Below are 6000 nucleotides of genomic sequence, written 5' to 3'. Positions count from 1 at the left end.
AGAGTCAATCCTTGGTGGCTCTGAAGATGGACATGCTGCTGGCCAAAGCTGGGCCAATGAGAGATGGTGGTAACACCTCTGTGATAACATATTTAAGAAGAAATCAAAACAAAGATAGTGGGGCAGTTTTAATTCCAGATGGAGAAGAGGAGGAGGTGAGAACGTGTGAGGGAAACAACATGGAGACACCAAGGTCAGTGAAGGAGGGGGAGGAGGTGCTCCAGGTGCCGGAGCCAAGATGCCTCTGCAGGCCGTGGTGATGACCATGGTGAAGCAGCTGTGCCCCTGCAGCCCATGGGGATCCACGGGGGATGCAGAGATCCACCTGCAGCCCTTGGGGGAGGTGCCCATGCCAGAGCTGGTGGATGCCTGGAGGAGGCTGTGATCCAGTGGGAGACCTGGTGGAGAGAGGGGGCCCTGCTCCCAGGCTGGAGCAGCCTGTCCTTGGAGGACTGCATCCCGTGGAAGAGTGACCCATGCCCCAGCAGTTTTGGGAGGACTGCTTGCCTGTGGGAGGGACTCACACAGGTTACAGCAGTTGTGGGGGGACTACTGCTTGTGAGACTGGAACGATGCTGGAGAAGTTCACGGAGAACTGTGTCCCGTGGGAGAGACCCCACAGTCTCACAGGGGAAGGACTCCTCTCCCTGAGCAGCAGAAGAAAACCTCGGGTGATGAACTGACCAAACCCCCATGCCCTGTCTCCCTGTGCTGTCCGTGGGAAGGAGGGATGGGTTGAGGGAGGAAAAAGTGTTTTAAGGGCTTATTTTACTTTTCATTATCCTCCTCTGATTTTGTTAGTAATAAACTCACTTTGTACCTCGAAGTTGAGCCTGTTTTGCCCTCAGAGTGTTTTCCTTACGGTTGTTATCTCAACTCATGAACCCTTTAATTTTTTTTTTTTTCTCCTCTGTCCAGCTGTGGCAGGGGAGGGTGAGTGAGCGGCTGTCATAGGTGCTTGGCATTTGGCCAGTGTCAAACCATGACAGTTAATGAGAAAGATTGTAAATAAAACTTCAAATAGAACAAAGGACCTTAAAGGGACTTTATTAATCAGTGTGTCACAAAAGCAGACAGTAATCATGGAATACAGTGGTTCCATGACAGACAAAGCAATCATCAAAATGAGTGTAAAGGTGAAGAAAGGGCAGAACCCCCAAAGAATAGCAAGTATGAAATAATGAAACATCAGCCTGAGGTGGAAGAAAAGTACAAATTGTTTTTCTTTGGCCATGACTTAAATGGAAGCTTCATCAATGACTGTTCATAGACCAAACAGAAGTTTTCCCTATGACTTATCAGTTAAAAAAAAATGTCGGAAGAGGTATTTTGACATTCCTGTCTCATCATATGTCTGGATGGAAGGGTGATGTAGGACATAACAGTGTAGGAAGGCATTAGAAAGTGCTGTGAATATTCACAATAAGCTTGAAAAACAGTATCATGCTGAAAGCATTATAAAGGCTAATAAAATATTTCTGATAAGTACTTTCTGACCTTGCCATCCTGCTGATAAAATAGTGAGGACTTTCTGAAGTCACATAGGCAGTTAAGTCTCATTTCTATCATGGCAGTGCTCTTAAGAACAAACTTGTCCTTCTAGCAGGAAAGATCTCTAGTTAATCTTCCATCTCAAAAGCCGTCTGATGAGAAGCTATTAGCGACTGACAGCTTAAAGCTCGAGTACTTTAACTGGTGTCTAAGGTAAATATTAATTATATTGTATGAGGAGGAGCCAGGGAATGTAGGAAGAGAGAACAGATGAAAGGAATTCTTTAGACTTTTATTAATATTTTGTGGACCATTGCTACTATTATTTGCTATTTATATGAAGGCAGTATCTAGGGGTCTGGTTTTAAAAATGTGTATTGGGTTGACCCTGAGTTGATGGACAGTCTTTAAGACCAATTACGCTTCTCACAATTTACATATTTAAACCGCACAGACAGGGAGGACTGCCCCTTTTTGTCGGAGCTCGCCTGCTGGAAGGTGGGGGGGCTCCGAGCCTCCCGGCCCCGCCGGGCCGGGGCCACTGCCCCTTTCCCCCTTTCCCAACGCTGCGGCACGGACCCTGGATCACTGCGGGGGACTGTCCCAGAGCCGCAGGCAGCTAAAACCAGCCATGGACTGCTCACAGCTGGACCCATCCAGCGCAGCTTCTGGGGACAGGCGGGTCCCTCTCCTCTCCATGCAGAGCCGGCGGAGTCAACGGGAGCTGGCAGAGCCTCCTGTCTGCAGCCAGCACACTTCGTGCTGAACTGAAGAGGACACTACACAGCCAGCAGCACAGAGGGAGCGAGGCTTTCCCCACCGTAAAGCCTGAACAATAACACTCTTCAACATGGTGGCTTCAGAGTCAGAGAGAAAGAGAAGTGAGTCACGTGGGACGGAGCTGAGCATGGCGACGGGAGAAAAGAGGGTGGTGCCGCGATTCTGGCGCGCAGCTTAAAAGAAACCTTCTTGCATGCCGTGGTAAGAAACTGTAATACCACAAACTGCTTGTCTCTTTAATCCATTTGAAGAACATGGGGGGATGGAGAATCCAAGATTGTGAAGAATGCCTATGCCAGGCTATATAGAAGTAGTAAGAGGCTGTTAGAGACTTGTGGCAAAGGAAAGCCTTTGTGTGCAGGCCAAAATAACTTATCCTTAAAAAGATGAATAACCCCATGTGATGGCCTATGTTTTGCAGTGTGAAGGAACTGTGAGATTTTTCATGGAAGAGATGTTCTACACACAGCAGATTGATTGTTTCCGGGTGGGTCTGCTGTTAGTAGCAGTTTAGGAACCACGTGCAACGGAAGGAAAACCCTTTTTTCCTTAAGCATAAGAGAGAGACTTTTCAAGAACTGGAACACTGACTAACATCCCATGTTCTGTTATCCTTGTGTGAGCTGGGTAAAAGGAGAGAAGTGCTGGAAAGGGGGGGGAGGGGAGGGGGATTTGCTTTAATTTTGTTATGTTATTTTCTCTTTACTTTTAATTCTATTAGTAATAAAGCTCTTTCATTGTACTGCAACTGTTTAAGGTTTGTGCCTGCTTTGCTTTTCTCCTAATTCTTATCTCACAGAGGGAGAATGCTGGCGTTCAGTAAGTAATGAATATTTTGAACCAAAACCACTACATTTAATTGGTGTTTCCGCCCAGTTTCGAACTCAACCCACTACAAAATGTCACTCCACAGTGATAGATCCTCTAGGAGTGACCAGCTAATGTCCATGTAATCAAATAAAGGAGTGATTCCACTATGTAGAACCATGCCTGGAAGAGATGACATTCAGCTAAAACACAATGAACAACAGTCATGGGAATGTGACAGTGTATTTGTCTGTAATCGCCTGAAAGTCTCTACTCCTGTGTCTTCACTCATGAAGAAAATGAATATGGGATACACTTGCCTGAGATACAAACACACTCTTGTGTGTGTGTTCTCCATGAAAGTAGGTTCTGAAGAAAAATTGAATGCCAAAATTGCTAGCTGTTTAAAAAGAACAATCATTGCCTCCTTCACAGAATAAATAAACTCAGAATATAAGGGAGAAGTTTTCTTTTTTCTTTTTCTTTTGAAAATCTACATAAGTTTAACATATGAAAGTAATGCTGACATTACTATTTGGGTCCTCTTCCCCAATACTGAGTTGAAGAGAAATCTGGCAGTGAAAACTCCAGCATGAATTTTTTTACTGGAACCAGAACAGCAAACCAGAAGAGAATTTACAGACATTTCTAGTAAGGCTGGCTTTACTAAGAAAGGAAACAGCTCACTGTGACAGGCAGTGAAGTGAAACGGACCTTGGATTCTGTGAGCTGTCAGAAAATACAGATGGATGCATGAACAGCATGGGTGTGAAAAAGATTCTTTTGACCCGTGATGGAGTCTGGCAAATGCTGGCTTGAGAAATCATAGTGAAAGACTACAGTTCTCAACATATATTTTGGAAAATGAAAAACATGAGTGAACTTTTTTTTAGGACACTTTATATAACCCAGTTCAATAAAGAATTTAAGGGCATATATAAATTAAGGTGTGTGAGTAATCCCAGTGAAGTTAATAAGCCAGTTAAATAATGATGAAGTGTTTGGCTGTATTGAAATCAGGCTACATACCATCCCATGGGAACAAGTCCTACAGCACTCCAACAGAAATATTATCAGTTTCTTCAGTGGCAGTCTCTTGCAAAGTTAGAGCTATTCTTAGCTTTGCTGCTTCAGAGCAAACAGTCCCAATTTCTTCCAGCTATGATCAGAACAACGGTACTTGAACATCTACTGTGAAAGTTCAGAGTTCAAAAGAAAAGCAGCTAGAAAGACTTTGCAAGGGGACACAGAGAGTTAGTCAATGACCACTAACATGGATCTGCATTCCATGTGTTTAGCAGAGGACTCTAAATATGGACCATCCTCAGTATAACTTAAGTAGAGAAGTCTCCACAGTTGGATTTTTAGGGGTTTTGTTGCACTATCACAATGTTGCTGAATTTTCTGTTCCACATTAAATTCAGTTCCTTGTGGTTTTTTCCTAGTCACAAAGTCATCTTTGTATTTCAGTGGGGGCAAGGAAACGGAATGGTTTGGTGTAGGGTGTAGTAAATGGTCTGGAATAGACATATATTTAAATCATAGAATGGTCTGTGTTGGAAGGGAACTTAGAGCCCATCCCATTTCACTCCCTGCCGTGGTAGGGACACCTTCCACTATCCCAGGTTGCTCCAACCCCTGTCCAACCTGGTCTTGAACACTTTCAGGCATGGGGCATCCACATCTTCTCTGGGGACTGTGTACCAGGGCCTCACCAGCCTCACAGCAGAGAATTTCTTCCTGATATCCAATCGAAACCTCCTCTCTGTCAGTTTGAGACCATTCCCCCTTGTCCTGTCACTCCAGGCCCTTGTAAATAGTCTCTCTCCATCTTTCTTCTAGGCTCCCTTCAGGTACTGGAGAGGGCAGTTAGGTCACCCAAGGACCTTCTGTTTTCCAGGCTGAACAATCCCAATTCACCTAGCCTTTCCTCACAGGCTATAAATCATCCTTAATTCTGACAGTTTCAGAAGATACAAAACAATATACTAATATTTCAACAAATTTTATATGTTTTAGTGCATTTAAAATGAAATGTCAAACTTGGAGGCAGAATGTTCCACAGTGTTCACTTAATAAACATGAGTTTCTTTCTGGAAATAATAATAAATTTTAAAATTTCTGTAAAATAGTCAGTGAAACCACTGGAATATGGAAGTCAACATAGGTGCTTTCATTTATAAAAGGAGAAGGTTTGTTTTACTCCAGGGTAAAAGTTTGGGGATAATTTATTATGCTAGTTTTGTCTTGAGGATTTGGCAAATTCTCAAGAATAACAGCTTTCGTAATTGTACAAGGTCAGTTCAGCTTGTAAGCAGTCTGGATTGAGGTCTTAGCAGAGGCAGGCCACCTTCCTAGGCAATCTAGATTTTCCTTGTAGGGAAGAGTTAACAGCAGTATTGGCCCCACTGAAGTCAGTGGGAATTTTGCCAATGATTTCTGTAGAGCCAAGCTTTCACTTGTCTTTAGCAGAGCTATTAAATACAGTATATTGCATAAACTGAGATGAATAAAGACACTTCTTTTTCTGGATTCATGTAAATGATTCTGCAAATGCTTTTCATATGACCTATCTGCTGCAGGAGAGTTAAGACACAATTTATATAGCTCCTAAATACACCTATTTGAAAGAATCCTGTTTTCTGACTTGCAATGCAACTATTACTGACATGCACAAGTTAGATCTTCATAATGACAGCCTGTATGTTTGTAGAGTACAAATTATGGAATAACTATCCAGCAAATGTTTGTATCTGCTATTCTGTTGGAAATGTGCCTGTCTGTACATTTCTAAGTTTGGAGAAAACATGAGAGCTATTCTGAACACTAGTGTTTCTGTAATATAGACTATATAGGATGCTGCTTTGAAACAGGGGAAATAGAAGTTAAAATTGGACAAAATTATTTCATACCACAATCGTG

Source organism: Corvus cornix, chromosome 1A, assembly GCF_000738735.6.
Source record: "Corvus cornix cornix isolate S_Up_H32 chromosome 1A, ASM73873v5, whole genome shotgun sequence".
NCBI lineage: Eukaryota > Metazoa > Chordata > Aves > Passeriformes > Corvidae > Corvus > Corvus cornix.
This window is presented reverse-complemented; position numbering follows the sequence as displayed.